The sequence below is a fragment of the Tiliqua scincoides genome, chromosome 1 (assembly GCF_035046505.1).
Source record: "Tiliqua scincoides isolate rTilSci1 chromosome 1, rTilSci1.hap2, whole genome shotgun sequence".
Taxonomy (NCBI): domain Eukaryota; kingdom Metazoa; phylum Chordata; class Lepidosauria; order Squamata; family Scincidae; genus Tiliqua; species Tiliqua scincoides.
Window position 1 is genome coordinate 28,421,849 of NC_089821.1, and position 19,874 is coordinate 28,441,722.

A 19,874-nucleotide genomic window follows, 5' to 3' on the forward strand; every position below is an offset into this window, starting at 1 on the left:
ATTTCAGGGTGCCTTTAAAACTGATTTTTGAGCATCAGTTGGCTACCCTGTCAAAATCAATGCACCTAAATCAGCTTGAACATGAGCAGCGGCTAGCAATCCCCACTTCAGAAAAGGGAATCAATTGTACTTCGGTATTGAATGGGAATCAGAGAAATTCTCAGGTAAATCATTGGATAATTACATGAAGAGGTACATGGATTGTATGACTGACTGAATAATGTCCCATATACACAGATTGTACCCTGAAGATAAGCTAGTAGTTTATTCGTTACTCAAGCCATAAGACTGTACTAAAATAAATATCGCTTTTTAAGGAGAAAGGTGCCAATGAAAACATCACAACCATGGTCAGCTGCGTCAGGCACTGGCTAAAGGACCATGAGCCCCTGAAGGCTGACTCTTGCAGCCCTCCTCCCATACCACCTTGATATGGGGCAATGGCAGAGCAGCTTCATCCAAGCTCTGTGGCTCTTTTTTTTGCCCTTCACATCTGCAAAGGAGCTTCCTCGGGAGCCCCGGGATGATGCAGGAGCCAATTCACAGATGCAAAGACCAAGCAAAAGAGAAAAGAACAGAGTGACACTTAACATCTGCCAAGTGACACACCCTGTTGGCATCCCCCTCAGCAAGGGAATAAGGCCCAATCCTATTCAACCCTAGCACCAGTGCTGAGCTCTGTATAGAGGGCACCTGCAGTGCCAGCCAGCTGTGAGTATTTTGGGGCAGAGGTATTTTGGGGGTAGAGGGAACATAACAACATAAGAACATAAGAACAGCCCCACTGGATCAGGCCATAAGCCCATCTAGTCCAGCTTCCTGTATCTCACAGCGGCCCACCAAATACCCCAGGGAGCACACCTGATAACAAGAGTCCTACATCCTGGTGCCCTCCCCTGCATCTGACATAGCCCATTTCTAAAATCAGGAGGTTGCACAAACACATCATGGCTTGTAACCCGTAATGGATTTTTCCTCCAGAAACTTGTCTAATCCCCTTTTAAAGGCATCCAGGCCAAATGCCATCACCACATCCTGTGGCAAGGAGTTCCACAGACCAACCACACACTGAGTAAAGAAATATTTTCTTTTGTCTGTCCTAACTCTCCCAATGCTCAATTTTAGTGGCTGACCCCTGGATGGCCCCTGCAAGGCCAGCAATCTTGCAGTATTGGTCGTTCATGAGTATTTTCTGGGTACAGGGGAGGTGGGGAGCAGACAGAATGAGGCAGGGGTCAAGCCAAGGGGTCAAAGCCAAGTCACAGTCCAAGGTCAGATTCCAAAGTCAATAAGCCCAGTCCGTCCGTCCGGTCCCTCCAACCTGCACTCCTTCTACAACCCACAACTCCTTCCTGCCTCAGGTGCTCCTTATATCCTTAGGTACCTCATTGCCTCTAGTGGCTGCAGCTGTGCAGCACACCCTTTACTGAAAGCCCAGGCCTTAACCCTTAAAGGGGCCACTGCAGACACCATATTCTACCTCCTTGCCAGATCTTCCACGATTCCAATACAACAGCACACTGACAAACTGTGGAGGCTCCTCTTGAAGTTCATGGGAGTTTTATGTGTGTAAATTCATAGCTGGGATCACCTTAGCTCCAGCTGTGTGTGAACACACCCTTCCCGATTAGTATCTTTCCTAGTGAAATGAACTGTTCTTAAAAGAAAGGTTAGCTACACAGAAGAAAGAAACCGCAGCTTGAGACTATGGACTCTGGCAGCCTCCTGGTGGAAATAAAGCCTGTGGTGATGTGCGCACTGTGCTTCTAATGATGGAGTCAGAGGAGTGCCGCAGGCATAAGTAGGAGGGTTGTCTGTTCCTGTCTCTTCACTCCACTTTCTGGTTCTAGCCTATCACAGGTTACGGAGCATCTCCCCAGGAAGCATATCCTCAAGCTCAATTTTAAATCATGTGTGCCAGACAAAAGTGAACTTTTGTTACCATCCTGCTGGTTTTTATTATCCCATTCATGAAAAGGTTTGTGGCCTTCGATTCCAGGAGCTGGGGGGGGGGGGAAGGCTCCAGGATGGACTGTAAAAGAAACGTGTTTGTTCTTGCTGCTGAGATTATCGTCTCTGTGGTGCTCAATTGTTCTCTATACAACAGGTCACTCCCCCCCAACATTTATACTATAAGCTGCTAGATTTTGCTACCTATCTAGGCACCAGTTTTGAAAGCACTTCTGTTTCCTTTCCATGTTCTTCCTCAATCTTTTTGTTCTAGTGGCACATGATTGTTATTTAAACTGAAGATCTCTTTCCCTGTGATTATTCTCTGTTCCAGTGGTTCTCACACTTTTAGCATCAGGACCCACTTTTTAGAATGAGAATCTGTCAGGACCCACCAGAAGTGATGTCATGACCGGAAGTGACATCATTAAGCAGGAAATGGTTTAGCAATCCTAGGCTGCTATCCTACCCACACTGACCCAGGAGTGAGCCCCATTGACTACCATTGCTAGAAGCATATACATAGTAGACTGTTAAAAGTACAGATGTGTAATATTTCCCCAAATGCAGTCACATACCGTGGGAGCATCAAGTCTAATATATTAAAAATAAAATATTGACGTGAATGGGGATGCATCTGAAATTGGATCACAACCCACCTAGTGGGTCCCAATCCACAGTTTGAGAAACACTGCTCTGTTACATATGAATTGGTATCACGTAGTGATGGAAGAGTCTGAACTGTGAATAAGGATTTCCCTGGTTTGAGTCTCACCTCCACTTTGAGTCTCACTCACTAGGGGCCCAATCCTGTGGGTTGTGCTTGACACAGGAGGGGCAGTGTTAAGTGAAACCACTGGCCAGTAGTGAGGCTTTTTGGAGTGGGGGAGGTTGGGGGGAGGCAGAACTGGGTGGGGGGAGGACAGGCTGGAGGGAGGATCAGGCCCAGGAAGGGGGCAGAGACAGCAGTATACTGTACCGCTGAATCCTATGACATAGCTAGCACAGCTCCAAGGAGACCCATTGGGGCCGCAGCGCCTTTACCCAGGAACAACCATTCCCTTGCCCTGAGGAGACTCTGGCAGCTCTCCCAGCCCTCTAGGATGCAGCAGTGGTTATTTTTGCACCACTCCTCCTCCGGGTACCAGAGCAGTTTAGGATTGGGCTGCTGGTGGCCCTACACAAACCACAACCTCACCTCCTCATCTGCAGTACAGAGATACTAATAGGTTATTGTAAGGATTATATCAAGATAATAAATGTGAAGTACTTTCCACCCAGTCAGAAAGCATGCGTTATTATTACCCAAGTCCTTTCTTTCCTTTAGTCCCTTTTTCTGGTGCAGAGGATTTGTGCAAGCTTCATTCCCTTTGTGTTGCAAGCCTGAGGATTGGTGGAAATGGTGTGCTAGAGTTCATGAACCATTTCAGAGGTGGAGAAACAATCAGCGTTCATTATTCCCATTCATTTTCAAAATGGCTGCCAAAAGAATAGAGACAGCATGAAGTCAATTTACACTAGGATTGCTTCTTATCTGGTGCAAAACTGAAAGTTGGTGGAAATATGCTGATGACATTCTAAGCAATCCCTGATGTGGAGGCCACCCCAGCCCTGAGCAGCAATTGTTATTTTTCAATATGGCTTCCAGAAGACTAATGTGATATGTCATTTCATACAATAGACATGGAAATTGTAAGTATCATGAAATGGTATGATCCAAAATTGTGCATCAGAACAATATGCACGGGAATGGCTTGTTCATCAAATAATTTATACAGCATAGCCATGAAGATTGCCACTAATCCAGTGCATGCTTTTCCTGCCATTTCTATTACAACAGTATTCTGTCAAATGACCTGCGTAAACTTCTGTACTACAACCTCATCCAAAACACTGTTATTTCTTAAGAATAATAAACTGAGTCATTGTAGTCACCAGTAAATCACCATAATCTTGTACACAGTAGTTTACTTTTCAATCACATTCCATTGAACTGTTCTCCTCTTGATTATCACTCTCCGTTCTTGCTGTGTTCAAACAATTCTTAAATCTTCAGGTGGGGCCTGTACAATCAGTTTTAAAAATTGAACACTCCACCCAATACACAATACATAATTTATCCAGCAAAACACCTGATGCCCAACAGGACGGATGGACATGGACACACACGGACACACACACACACACACACACACACACACACAGAAGGAATGGGCAAGTGAAGTGCCTCTTTTTTGACTACTCTGAGTATGTATACAGTGGCGTTTGCAGGGAAGTGTACTTACCTAAATTGTATTGGCAGCCTTCAGTCTCGAAAGACTCTGGTATCGCGCTCTGAATGATGGTTCTGGAACAGCGTCTAGTGTGGCTGAAAAGGCCAATCCAGAAGTGACAATCCCTTCCACACCGGGAGCAAGTGCAGTCTGTCCCTGGTCTGTCTCCCTGGCTATGGGCCTTCCTTCTTTGCCTCTTAGCCTCAGACTGTTGGCCAAGTGTCTCTTCAAACTGGGAAAGGCCATGCTGCACAGCCTGCCTCCAAGCGGGCCGCTCAGAGGCCAGGGTTTCCCACCTGTTGAGGTCCACTCCTAAGGCCTTCAGATCCCTCTTGCAGATGCCCTTGTATCGCAGCTGTGGTCTACCTGTAGGGCACTTTCCTTGGACGAGTTCTCCATAGAGGAGATCCTTTACCTAAATTAAATTTTTAAAAAGTCCAAGCCTAGTAAAGACAACCTACAACCTCTAGAACCCAATCTCACCCAAATCCCCATATGACAATGCTGGGAAACCAGTGTGGCTCCTACTGCATCCCGCGGTGGATTTTTGGCTGCTGGAGGTCTCCTCAGGGTAAGGGGACTTTTGTTCCCTTGCCCCAGGATAGCCCTAGCAGCCACTGTGGGGCAACTTACACCTGCATCAGTTATATTGCTGGCAGAAGTCCACATTACTCCACCCAGGCAGATCAGACACAGGATGGAGGTTTGGATTCAGTGTGCACCACTGCTGCTAAACCCACCCTCCTCCCTGGCCTAATAAGCCCATCTTTATCTCATCTGTTCCTAATTCCATCCCCTCCCCATTCTCTCTGGCAACATTCCACCCCTACATAGGCTCTTACCTGCTCCAACGGGCTTCCCTTTGCAGCAGCCTGTACCAGCAGAATTTCCATTCCACTGGTGCTAGCTCTAGTAATGATTGGGATGTAAGTTAACTACATTTACTTTGTAAGTATTCGACCTAAGTATTTTAGGATCAGGGTCCCATTTTATCATCATCAGCTGGAAAAGGCTGTGGTCCATTAACAAGCTACCATCAGTGTTCTGTGCCAGCTTGTGTTTTTTTGCTGCTGTTTTTTAAATTTTTATCCCCACTTAGCCAAGAAGCTTCCTGGGTGACCTTGGGTCAATCATGGTCTACCTCATAGGGTTAGGACAAAAGGAGGGGAGGAATTATGTGCACCACCCTGAGTTCCTATGAGGAAGGGTGGTATAAAAATGTGACAAAAATAAAAGTAAAATTATTGCCTTTTAAAAAAAGTCTTAGGTTAATGTGTGAGCTTAGGAGAGAGTTTAAATTCTGTGCTTGCAGAATGTCAGCTTTAAGTGAGTCGTGCAAAAAGTCTATCCAAATGAATGAGTCTATCATGGGATATGAGAAGCCAAATGGGAAATGCTATTTGATTGTTAGAATGAAATGCTCTGTGTGGCGAAGAATAGATTAGGGCTGCTCACAGTCACTGAGCAGAGATAATAGGAGATTATATGAATGTGGCAATAGCAATTTATGATGGGCTTCGTAACACTTGTAGCATGTGTGTGAACAGGAAGAGCATGGAAGAATGATTTTCTCTTCCCTTCTTTAATGAAAATTGAACCCCAGATATTTGCTTGAGATCGTCATATGTCTTTCCTTCAACCCAACCTTTTGGACACAATATAAAAGCAACGTGCAATTGGTTGTATTATTAGAGCACTGAAGTTGCTGCAACAGGAATCTGCAGTAAGCCACCATTTTGAACATTGGCATAGCTTGTTGTTGGCAACCTTCAGTCTCGAAAGACTATGGTATCGCGCTCTGAAAGGTGGTTCTGGAACAGCGTCTAGTGTGGCTGAAAAGGCCAATTTGGGAGTGACAATCCCTTCCACACTGGGAGCAAGTGCAGTCTGTCCCTGGTCTATCTCCCTGGCTATGGGCCTTCCTAAAGATATGGCATAGCTAAGGGCCGCCAATCCTATGCAGTGCACACTGGCTCACCACTGACATATACAGTCACAAATGTGCCATAAGGCATGTTTGCGGCCCACATTGCTCATGGAGTGCCGGAGCTCCACTGCTTGGCAGTCACGCAGAATGCCGGGCAGCGGAGAGGTGGTGGGGGCTCCCCTTCAACCTTAGGCCTCCTCAGGGTAAGGGAACATTTATGTTATGTCATGTTATGTGCTGGGTCTGCTTGAACCTGCACCAGTGATATCATTGACACATGTCCGCATGTACCCGGGTTGCAGGATCAAGGACAGTGTTGCCAGCACTGCTCCTTCACATGTACACGTGTGACCTATATGTGTCATGCGCACATCAAATCTAGCAGTGTGACAAGGTTTGGGTTCATTGACATGGATGAGCAGTGCAACCAATTCTTAAAGTGTCTCAAAATTTGTTGGCAACCCTCAGCTTCAAAAGACTATGGTATCGTGCTGTGAATGGTGGTTCTGGAACAGCGTCCAGTGTGGCTGAAAAGGCCGATTCGGGAGTGACAATCCCTTCCACACTGGGAGCAAGTGCAGTCTGTCCCTGGTCTGTCTCCCTGGCTATGGGCCTTCCTTCTTTGCCTCTTTGCCTCAGTCTGTTCAAACCGTCTCTTCAAACTGGGTGTCTCTTCAAACTGGGAGAGGCCATGCTGCACAGCCTGCCTCTAAGCGGGCCGCTCAGAGGCCAAGGTTTCCCATCTGTTGAGGTCCAATCCTAAGGCCTTCAGATCCCTCTTGCAGATGTCCTTGTATCGCAGCTGTGGTCTACCTGTAGGGCGCTTTCCCTGCACAAGTTCACCATAGAGGAGATCCTTTGGGATCCAGCCATTGTCCATTCTCAAGACATGACCAAGCCAACACAGGCTTCTCTGTTTCAGTAGTGTAACAGTAACTACAAGACAGAGCTTTCAAAGAAGATAAAGAGTTTATTGAAGAATCTTTTTTTTTTTGGGGGGGGGGAGGAGAGAGAGGGAGAGATCTCAAAGGGGGGGAATTCCCTATCCTAGTCTGCTGGTTTGCTTGCTTTCTTGAACAGCAAGGCAGGGCTGCAAAGTTCCCAGGTTCTTCCAAAGTGAAATGCCAGGCTGTACTCCCCCAATGCCTCTGGAGTGAACAAACTCTCTCAACTTTTCCCTGCTTCCAGAGCAGGGAAGTTATAGGACTTTTTACAAAGGAAACAAAGAAATATCTGGCAGGACAAAGGAGTTTGAGGAGCTTCTTCTTGAGCTTCTTGGCCTTGACTGAGTTTTCTAGGAGGACACAAAAGAGCTTGATGGCCCATCCAGGAAGTTCCTGCTGAACAACAGTGTGGCAGGGTGTGTTATCTCAGATGGAAGGACTTCTTGGCCCAGAGTCTGAAAAGGACTACCCAATTGGGCAACTGTAATTAAATTTAACATTCAGGCAGGACTTGCTAGCTATCCTTTGTCAGACCTCAAGCACCCAGATTTAATCGACCACAGAGGGGCCTGTCCTTGGGAGCCAGCAAAATCTCATCCCTTTTCACTTCAGGAAGGCCTGCCCGACTCTGAAACCAAGATGGAATCAGTTTAACCTGCACACATGTTTGGGGAAAGAGGGTGTCTGTAACAACAGGGAGGTTCAGCAGATGCCACTGCCTCCAAACCTGCCCCTTCCCAGCTTCCTCCTCACCACCACCCCATCCTGCCCCTTCCCTGGGCTGGTGGGTATCTGGAGAGCCATCTGCTTGTGTCAATGGCAATGCCCCCCACACACGCATACCACCTTTGGCAACAGGTGGAAAGTGTCTTACATCTCCAGAGCATTTGTTCTGGCAGTGTACAGCACCCATCAGATTGGGCCAAAAGTCATGGAAAGCTTTGACATAGAGAGGATCAGCAGGAGTGGATCATCAACTGTATAAAATCCCATGGAGCTTTAGATCTAGCAACGATATGGCATATCTTGGTTCAGCAATGAGGCAAATGAGGCAAGTATTTAAGACAAGGATGTGTCAAGAGAAGAAAATGTTGAATCAATGAGTGGGTTGATGTGACGTAGCGAATGCTTCCACAAAGCTACATCGCTGTCGGACTCATGAGTCAGAAAAAAAGCAATGAGAAGCAGAGATGAGAAAGCTAGAGGTGTAAACAGCCACCGGGTAGATGGGACTCATTAGCCTGGGAAGGCAGCTCATCTGAGAGAAGGAAAACTCTGATCCCAAACCTCCACTGCCTTGTGGCTACATCCAGTTGTGGAAAAGGCTTCAGGAGTCAACCTCGAGGCAAAATCCGGAGCCGGAGTCCCTGAGGCAGTTCATGGCTGAACACAGTCACGTTCTGGCAACTCCTGCAACGCCGCTGGAACCAACCATATTGGCTTCTGCCTTTCCATTGGACCATTTCAGCAACATGGAGAGGGGGGATTTGCTGCATGGGTAACAGTCTATTCTCCATACCTACTTTACCCAGGCTTCGCGCACTGGAGAGGACACTCTGTTCCAGAACCACCATTCAGAGTGCAATACCATAGTCTTCCGAGACTGAAGGATGCCAACAACTAAACAGTGTTGAAAGAGGCAACATCATGCCTAGAAAAAAGGAACTCAACAGTTCAGATGTCAAAGTTAACAATGTTTAATTAAAAAAAATAAATCACAAAAGACAGTACAAAAGGTGAGTCTGCAAGTAGGAGACCACCAAGTCAAAGCGATCATTTTTGTCCTAACAGATCTATGACAACAAAAGAGCCCATAGTGGATGACAGAGAGGTAATTTTTCTTTTCTTTAAGTACCTCTTCTGACTGATCTGGTCCCCAGCTCATCTGCAGGATACAGCTGCCATTGACCCTGTCAGTGGCCCTGCACCATCCAAGCTGACCAAGGATAGGATTGGGCCATTAGTCTTGTCCTCAGAGCTAGTATGGTCATTTTCACATACGCAAAAGAAAGTTTGAGAACCACTGCTTTAATGAATATTTGTTTGCAGCCTTGAACTGTGAAATGTATTTTGGTTTTATGTAAGGAGGGAAACACACAAACACACACATCCACCCAACTCCTCTATATCTGGAAAGGTTAATTAACAGTCCGTAACATTCACATAAACCAATCAGGAAGCCTAATTATTCCATACATACCATCAAGATAATTTGCTTGTTACACATTTTTAGTCTTCTAATTATCCCCTTGCTGTGTACTAATATGGAGTTACAGTCAGCTCCATAAATAAAGCATCCAGCATCTCGATCCAATGGAATCGCAACAAAACTAGCCAATGTAAGTGTTTTAAAAGTAAAAGAGTGCAGGTGAAGACCTGCAGGATATGGGAAGTGTGAAATACTGCTTGCAGATTGTCACCATCTAGCAGTAACGGGTGCACTGAACAGGAGGGAAGGCAAGCAAAAATAGCTTTCATCTCTCCCTTTTTGCTCCTCTCTCTCTCTCTTGTGGACTTTCCCCACTTCTACCAAGTGCAAATTTTTGCTCTAGTTTCCTCCTCTAAAGCCTGCCTATGGCCTGGGGACTCTTTCTCCAAACAGTGCACTGCTCTGATACTACTGGGTAAAGCGGAGTAGGCTATTCGGTGCAAATACTTAGAAGCCATTAGTTGTTGCAGGGGTGGCTGCAACAACTACCGTGGCATCTCTCTCCTTAGCATTGTAGGAAAGTTGTTTGGCCGAGTTGCACTAAAGAGGCTCCAGGTACTTGCAGAGAGCATTTATCCAGAATCACAGTGCGGATTCCGAGCCAGCAGGTCCACCACTGATATGGTATTCTCCCTTAGACAACTGCAGGAGAAATGCAGGGAACAATGACAGCCACTCTTTATAGCCTTCATAGATCTCACGAAGGCTTTCGACCTGGTCAGCAGAGACGGCCTCTTCAAGATTCTCCCCAAGATCGGATGTCCACCCAGGCTCCTTAGCATCATCAGATCCTTCCACAAGGACGTGAAGGGCACTGTTGTCTTCGATGGCTCCACATCAGACCCCTTTGACATCCGAAGCGATGTGAAACAGGGCTGTGTTCTTGCACCAACCTTGTTTGGGATTTTCTTCGCTGTCCTGCTGAAGCAGGCCTTTGGAACTGCAACAGAAGGCATCTATCTCCGGACCAGATCAGACGGAAAGCTCTTCAACTTCTCCAGACTGAGAGCAAAGTCCAAAGTCCAGCTGAAATGTCTGCGTGACTTCCTCTTTGCCGACGATGCAGCTGTCACTACCCACTCTGCCAAAGATCTCCAGCAGCTCATGGATCGTTTTAGCAAGGCCTGCCAAGATTTTGGACTGACAATCAGCCTGAAGAAAACACAGGTCATGGTTCAGGATACCATAGTCTTTTGAGACTGAAGGTTGCCAATACAACTTAGAAGCCAAGGTAGATTGTCAACAATAATAAATGTTTATTAGATATTTTGAGAAAGGTTTTCTTATGTGGGTAGGCACATACACATAAAAATGAAAACAGTTGTGGTGTATGTACATTATAAACTAGTAAAAAAAATCACAATAAAGATAAATACACAGAAGGCTTCATGTGTTCTTGGTAGTATTTGTATTGGCAACCTTCAGTCTCGAAAGACTATGGTATCGCGCTCTGAAAGGTGGTTCTGGCACAGCGTCTAGTGTGGCTGAAAAGGCCAATCCGGGAGTGACAATCCCTTCCACACCGGGAGCAAGTGCAGTCTGTCCCTGGTCTGTCTCCCTGGCTATGGGCCTTCCTTCTTTGCCTCTTAGCCTCAGACTGTTGGCAAAGTGTCTCTTCAAACTGGGAAAGGCCATGCTGCACAGCCTGCCTCCAAGCGGGCCGCTCAGAGGCCAGGGTTTCCCACTTGTTGAGGTCCATCCCTAAGGCCTTCAGATCCCTCTTGCAGATGTCCTTGTATCGCAGCTGTGATCTACCTGTAGGGCGCTTTCCTTGCACGAGTTCTCCATAGAGGAGATCCTTTGGGATCCGGCCATCATCCATTCTCACGACATGACCAAGCCAACGCAGGCGTCTCTGTTTCAGCAGTGAATACATGCTAGGGATTCCAGCACGTTCCAGGACTGTGTTGTTTGGAACTTTGTCCTGCCAGGTGATGCCGAGGATGCGTTGGAGGCAGCGCATGTGGAAAGCGCTCAGTTTCCTCTCCTGTTGTGAGCGAAGAGTCCATGACTCACTGCAGTACAGAAGTGTACTCAGGACACAAGCTCTGTAGACCTGGATCTTGGTATGTTCCATCAGCTTCTTGTTGGACCAGACTCTCTTTGTGAGTCTGGAAAACGTGGTAGCTGCTTTACCGATGCGCTTGTTTAGCTCGGTATCGAGAGAAAGAGTGTCGGAGATCGTTGAGCCAAGGTACACAAAGTCATGGACAACCTCCAGTTCATGCTCAGAGATTGTAATGCAGGGAGGTAAGTCCACATCCTGAACCATGACCTGTGTTTTCTTCAGGCTGATTGTCAGTCCAAAATCTTGGCAGGCCTTGCTAAAACGATCCATGAGCTGCTGGAGATCTTTGGCAGAGTGGGTAGTGACAGCTGCATCGTCAGCAAAGAGGAAGTCACGCAGACATTTCAGCTGGACTTTCAGCCTGCTTCACTCCGCTTCGGATGTCAAAAGGGTCTGATGTGGAGCCATCGAAGACAACAGTGCCCTTCATGTCCTTGTGGAAAGATCTGATGATGCTGAGGAGCCTGGGTGGACATCCAATCTTGGGGAGAATCTTGAAGAGGCCGTCTCTGCTGACCAGGTCGAAAGCCTTTGTGAGATCTATGAAGGCTATAAAGAGTGGCTGTCGTTGTTCCCTGCATTTCTCCTGCAGTTGTCTAAGGGAGAATACCATATCAGTGGTGGACCTGTTGGCTCGGAATCCACACTGCGATTCTGGATAGACGATTCTTGGTAGTATTTCCAGAAAAAATGAGTAAAGGCCATCATTCAGGGAATAAGAACATAAGAACATACGAACAGCCCCACTGGATCAGGCCATAGGCCCATCTAGTCCAGCTTCCTGTATCTCACAGCGGCCCACCAAATGCCCCAGGGAGCACACCAGATAACAAGAGACCTATCCTGGTGCCCTCCCTTGCATCTGGAATATATCTAATTCTCTAACAGTGCAAGCCTAAATGTATCTACTCAGAGGTGTCATTGTGTTCCATGAGGCTTGCTTTCAGATAATCCTATGATTGGGCTGCCCTGCTGGAGTTAGTGTCAGTGGTGTAGCTAAGGGATCTGGCACCCAGAGGCACATAAGAACATAAGAACAGCCCCACTGGATCAGGCCATAGGCCCATCTAGTCCAGCTTCCTGTATCTCACAGCGGCCCACCAAATGCCCCAGGACGGCCCACCAAGTGCCCCAGAGCGGCCCACCAAATGGCCACCAAATGCCCACCAAATGTTAAAACATACATTGTTTTAACACACACTCCCCCCCATTAGAAACAAAACACATTGTTTTAACACTCCCCCATTAGAAAATCAAATGTAATACACCTTCATGTCTGGAAGGTAGCCTGAGGTATTGAGAAGCTGTGTGTATTCCCCAAGCCTCAGACAGCCACAGAAGGCTGCTTTTTTTTTTTTTCCTGAGGTCCGCCATCAGAGGTACATCATCACCCCATCATCATCACATCCTCAAGGTGTGGTATCTGAGGCAAGGTACCCCCATTCCTCCCTTAGCTATGCCACTGACTAGTGTTCCAGCAACACAGCCTGATCTATGATGTCGCAGAATGCGACACTGTAAAGCACGTGACCTGGCCGCTGTTGGAAATGGCAAATGATGCTGGCCATGTGGCAGCAGCTTTCCTAGAGCCCACTGTGCCGGTAAGTCAATGGTGCAGGTGGGCTATGGGGAGGGGCAAGGAGGGAGTGGCAGGACCTTGGGTGTGATTAGGTGTGGAGGAGTGAGCAACTGGGGATGGGGAGAAGGCGGGAAAGGTGGATCCAGAGGTAATGGCACATGCTGGATTTTATTCCCCCTGTTTTAAATATCCCTGCCCCTTTTTTCTCCTTAGACACACGCTACAAAAATTTTGTGTATGTCAAAGGAAACCCATAGGCAATCTCAAGGCTTATGCAAAGGTAATTTACTTCCCGTTTGTCTGGGTTGTCTTTACCATTGGATGCAACACATAGTATATCTGCACTGGTGGCGGGGGGGGATACGATTGGAGTCTGAGTCTATAAGGGCCCAATCCTATTGTCTTCAGCTCCAGTGCTCCTCAGCTGGCATTGGCTCTGGGTGTCACAAAACTGCCATAAAGCACTTTTGTTCTGGTAGAGAAGACGCTGAACCAGTGCTGAGGCCAGTGTTGGGCTTCAACGAAGGAATGACATACCATTGGAGCACTGATAAGTAAGTTCCCCCCCCCCCCAGCAGCTGGCAAGGCTTTTTGGGGTGGGGGAAGTGGGGACGGGGTGGGACAGGAAGGGCGAAGGCAGGAGGAGGGGAGGATCAGACCCGGGAAGGGAGCAGAGACTATGGCAGACTCTGCCGACATATCCTGTATTCCTCCCGGCCGATAAACCCGCTACTGGTCTCCTTGGTTCTGTGCCTGCTCAATAGCAGGCGCAGATCCAAGGAGACCCATTGGGGCCACTGTTACTCCACACAAGGTGAAGGGAGGTTTGTTCCCTTGTCCCAAGGAGACCTTTTGCTGCTTCCCTGGCCCCATAGGATACAGTGGTGGCCACTTTGGTGCTGCTGTGGCCCTAGGCACTAGGGAAGCATAGGATTGGGCTGCCCGTGCTTGTAAAATACATCAGTTGCATTAAGATGACAATTTCCCATGCATTTTCTCCATTGGTCTATTATCGCTAGCGCTTTTAGATTTTTCCAACATCTAGAAATAATTATTTCAGCAAGAGAGAACAGCAACTGGACCACTTCCAGATCCACACATCATATATACAGATATACAGATCTATATGTAAATCGAAACTTTAGATATAGGCTGATGGGTTCTGAGCTCTCTGTGACAGATCAGGAGAGAGATCTTGGGGTGGTGGTGGACAGGTCGATGAAAGTCTCGACCCAATGTGCGGCGGCAGTGAAGAAGGCCAATTCTATGCTTGGGATCATTAGGAAGGTATTGAGAACAAAATGGCTAATATTATAATGCCATTGTACAAATCGATGGTAAGGCTACACGTGGAGTATTGTGTCCAGTTCTGGTCGCCACATCTCAAAAAAGACATAGTGGAAATGGAAAAGGTGCAAAAGAGAGCAACTAAGATGATTACGGGGCTGGGGCACCTTCCTTACGAGGAAAGTCTACGGCGTTTGGGCCTCTTCAGCCTAGAAAAGAGACGCCTGAGGGGGGACATGATTGAAACATACAAAATTATGCAGGGGATGGACAGAATGGATAGGGAGATGCTCTTTATACTCTCACATAACACCAGAACCAGCGGACATCCACTAAAATTGAGTGTTGGGAGAGTTAGAACAGACAAGAGAAAATATTTCTTCAGCGTGTGGTTGGTCTGTGGAACTCCTTGCCACAGGATGTGGTGACGGCATCTGGCCTGGATGCCTTTAAAAGGGGATTGGACAAGTTTCTGGAGGAAAAATCCATTACGGGGTACTGCCATGATGTGTATGTGCAACCTCCTGATTTTAGAAATGGGTTATGTCAGAATGCCAGATGCAAGGGAGGGCACCAGGATGCAGGTCTCTTGTTATCTGGTGTGCTCCCTGGGGCATTTGGTGGGCTGCTGTGAGATACAGGAAGCTGGACTAGATGGGCCTATGGCCTGATCCAGTGGGGCTGTTCTTATGTTCTTATGTTCACAGTATCTGACAGGTTTAGCAGAAAGATTTTTTGAGGATTTAACAGTATTAGGTTCCTTGTAATAGTTTTGATTTATCTGTAAAACTGGAGACCAGAATTCTTAAATCACATGGCATTCCCAAAAGATGTGGCAGAAATCTGTGTTACTGGCTGCACACCATCAACTGACATCCTGTACGGATTGTATACATTTTTGAAAGCATGTAAGCTTATATTAGTAGCCAGATGCCTTTGGTAAATTGATTTTTAAAAAGTTCTCCTTCAGATTTATTGACATAACTCCCGTTGAACTATTTCACATGGAGAAATCCACTCATCCTTGGATAGAACATCTTCAGGAATTAAGTTCTATCTTTTTTAAAACTATTTTTTTATACTGTCTGGCATGTCCCACAATAAATTAGAAATTTTTCTAACGAGATCCCTGGATTGGTGTGTAGTAATTATGACCTCAAATACAGACTGATCTTGTATACATATTCATATTTTCCTACTAAATTGCCTGTCACATTAAAAAAAGTGAATGATATTCTGACATTTTCAATCTCCTTTTCACTTTATTGAAGGGTATTGTCTGTTTTCCCTGAAACCAGTTCCCTAATCACTCTAACAGCGCAATCCTAACCTGTACTGGAACAAGCAGGCCTGTAACCCTGCACCATACCCAGTGCAGGTTTGGGACTGGTTGTGGCTCAGCCTGGGGCAAGAGGAATTAATTCCCCTTACCCCAGTTTAACACAGTAACAGCCCCAATGGGGCTACTCAAATCTGCACCACCACTCATCCTCAGTCTGCCCATGAGTCCACCCGCCGTCTGCCTTCCCCCCCCCAACCCAGAACACCTCCATCCTGCCCTCTCTCTGCCCTTCCAGACCCCTGTGCTGGCCGGACTCACCCGGCACAAACTTACCAGTCCTGGGGCTTGCTCTGGCACAGGAACAGCATCCTTGCACTGGTCTTCCCAACTCACAAGAAGACGCAAACATGCCCTGTGGCATGTTTGCAACACACCCAGGCCAGTGCAAGGGACTTGCATCAGCCAAAGGAACATTCAGGATTGCACTCCACTTCCATTCCAACCAAACAGGTTTCCCACATATGGGTCAACCTTACGATATTTTGTCATTCAAAAGAACCAATGTGAATGGTGATAATTCAGGACTAACAGTTCAATCTTAGGCATGTCTACTCATAACTAAGTCCTATTTAGTCCAATGGGACGTACTCCCAGGTAAGTGTGTATAAGAGCCTAATCTTGGTCTTCCATTAATCCTAGATACAAAATGTATTTGACCTTTCCTTCTAGATTTTATTCATTCAGATGGCCAGTTCTAAGATGCAAGGTATTGTTTTTAAGTATATCATTCCCAAGCCCGTATCTTGGTTTTTTAACAGATTTTTTTGGTTTCTGTTTCCTGTCCTTTTAATCTCTTGTCCTAAAGCTGTACTAACATTGTTCCCCTTAGGCAGCCATTTTACAACACAAACATATATAGCACAATAGAAAATGGATTACCTGCATACTCTGATAAAACACAAGGTAAATGAATTGGATTTAAACGGACCACACATTTTATTTCACCTAATTCACATGCAGCCCAATTTTATTTAAGGTCTGCGCCAGCAGAACATTCATTCCACAGTGCAAGGTGCTGGTGCACTGGCAGGAAGGCCAAAACCTTCCTGCTCATGCCAGCAGAGCTATGGAGGTATGAAGCAGGTAAGCCCAGAGCAGAGGGCGGAACAGGGTGGGAGAGGGCGGAGAAGGAGTTGAATGGAATGAGGGAGGACAGAATACAGAGGAGATGGGTGAATTGGGCTGGAAGGGGGGTAGGATAGGGACTGTCAGCACATGCTGAATTTAATCCCCATTCCTGGGCCTGATCTGCCTGCAGGGGACAATGTGGACTTGCAGCAGTGATATCACTGGCGTAGGACTAAGTTGCCCGATAGCAGCTGTTGTGGTTTATCCTGGTCAAGGGGACAAATGTCCCCTTAACCCAAGACCTCCTGCAGCCAAAAACAGCCCATGCCAGAGCTGGTACATCACCGCATGGGGATTTAGTTTGTATTGGGCTGATAATCTTGCAGTAGGTCTTAACTCTCCAAACAGTGCTAACTCACTGGGACTAACACACACTAAGGGCTCAATCTTATCCAACTTTCCAGCACTGGTGCAGCCACAACTGACAGCAACTGTTACCCTGCACATGCCTGATCTTGTCTGATCTTGGAAGCTAAGCAGGGTCAGGCCTGGTTAGTACTTGGATGGGAGACCGCCTGGGAATACCGGGCGCTGTAGGCTTATACCATAGTCTTTCGACACTGAAGGTTGCCAACCACTGCAACCACAATGTAGCCTTGAGCTAAGGGAACAAATATTTCCATACCTTGAGGAAGCCTCTGTGGCTGCCCCACCAGCACAGGATGCATCACATGCCCCATTGGCACAGCTACACCAGCGCTGGAAAATTGGATCGGATTGGGCCCTAAGTGACAACGAGGAGCGTCAAACCAAAGAGCAGCATTGCCTCCACCCCACTTCCATGGTTTATAACGTATACCATAAACTTAATGACACTCTTTCTACCTTTCTTAAAAACAGAAAATGAAAGAGGACAAACAATTGGACAATGCTTTTGTTATGGGACAGTCCTGAATTATGAGACAGTGATCCATCTTTCCCTGTTCTTGTTCTTGTGGAAAGGGAAAAGGGCTAAAACTCCCACTCTAGAGATTCCTTGGAAGGAGAGGTAGTAGAAAACAAATACATTCCCTCACATAGATATACATTTGCTTTGTTCACAGGGGTCTAAGGGCCTGATCCAAATAGACCTGATCCTGTGTAGTGGCGTCACTAGGATTCGCGTCATCTGGTGCGGGAGGCCTGTGCATCACCCCATGCAGTGGGCGGGGCAACACCCCAGGTGGTGGGCGTGGTGATGTATCATCCTCCCACCCCCACTGGTTTTTTGGCTGTACCTTTTGTTAGAACACAGATATTTCTTTTTTTTTTTTTTAATTATTTTATAGTTTTTCCATAAACACATAAACAAACACACATACAAAAACTCATACATACAAACATTGAGGTTGCAGGATACCATATACCAATTAATTAATAATTCATTCTACCAATAATTTCTTATATCTCTTAATATAATAAAAAAGAAAGAAAACAATTACAAGAAAAAGAAGAAAAAAAGATATACAAAAAATACATATTGATTTCTAAAAACCCTGCTTCATATTCTATATACTTCACCATCTCATCATCATAATTATCTCTCTCCTTCTTTTCCCATCATTCTTTATGTTCCTTCTTTCAATAAAATCTTAAACTCTTTTATTAATGCAACTTATTCTAATACAAATTTACTACTAAATACTTATCATAAATCTAATTATAAACAAATCTACCAAACCACTCATATATTACATATCCATTGCTTTCTAAACTTAACTTTCTACCTTCATATCATTTCCCAATCTATAAATTCCAAAACAATATCAAACAAATTTAAATCTAATTCATCAAAATTCATCTAAATCTAAATTCATAAAAATTAACCTATAAAATACAAAATTTTAAATTCTTTTATTAATACAACTTATTCTAATACAAATTGCTAGTAAATACTTATCATAAATCTAATTATAAACAAATCTACCAAACCGCTGATATATTACATATCCATTACTTTCTAAACTTAACTTTCTACCTTCATATCATTTCCCCATCTACAAATTCCAAAACAATATCAAACAAATTTAAACCTAGTCCATCAAAATTGACCTGTAAAATACCTAGATATATTTTTTCTTCTCTCAAATCAAATATTACACCACTACCAAATCATGTTATTATCTTCAATAGCAATTCAAATCTTGCATATTATCTCCAAACCTTTTTTCTCTTTTTCATCTTTTTTTCCTGATAAACTTCACAAGAATGTCTCTTAAGAATCCGTGCTTTGATATACATCCTCTTCTTAGTCTTCTTATTCCTGCCAATAAATCCAAATCCTGGCAGGTCATCTCCTTCTCTTGATCAATCTCTTGGTCAGCTACGCTTATTAGTTCACATGTCTCCTCTTGGTTCTGGTCTCCTCCCCCACTGCCTTGAACGGCCAATTCCTGAGAAGCAAGCCCCCCCAGCTGGTATACCTACTACTCAAGTATACCATCAGGATATGCCCCCAACCTACTCAGCCCCCAACCTACTCAGGTATACCATCAAGATTACAAAGCCTCTCCTGGCAAAGTCATTGGATCTCCCAGATCCGCAGATTAGAGGTGAGAAACAGAGCTCCGAAAATCGTGCCTGTTCAGTTCACTGCATTCGCCCCGCCCCCAGAACACATATTTCAATGTGGTTTGTTTCATTGCATTCTGCATGAAATTACGCATTGACTGATATATGATGGTATTATTCCTGCAAACTCTGATTTTAGTGATTTTGAAAACTTGTAGAGTCTCTCTCACACACACACCCGTGTCAACTTACTCACACCTTATTGCAGCAGTTCTCAAACTTTTAGCACCAGGACCCACTTTTTAGAATGACAATCTGTCCAGGACCCATTGGAAGTGATGTCATGGCCAGAAGTGACATCATCAAGCAAATTAATAATTATTAATAATTAAATTAAAAGAAAAGAAAATAATTAAATAAGGGGGAGCCAGTCCTGTTCCACCAAGTGAATTTTCTCTATAGTCTGCCTGCAATAACCCCCCCCCCCAAAAAAAAAGAATCAGTGAGATTTCCAGCCCTCCCCAGTGCCCACTTTAAAGTTCTTCTATTTCAGGAATATCAATACAAAGATCCACCTGGCTTTACAAGTGCAAAATAGAAAACATTCCCCTTACCAGTTCAAGCCTCTTTTTTTGTCCTTTTTAGTGGGGGGGGGGGGGGGGGAAGGCTGCCTTCTG

The 19,874-nt window shown here is 45.6% G+C and overlaps 1 pseudogene; it reads left to right on the plus strand.

Moving 5' to 3' along the window:
• Positions 1-17,127: 17,127 nt before the first annotated feature.
• On the plus strand, positions 17,128-17,247 carry LOC136637692 (5S ribosomal RNA; annotated as a pseudogene).
• Positions 17,248-19,874: the final 2,627 nt, after the last annotated feature.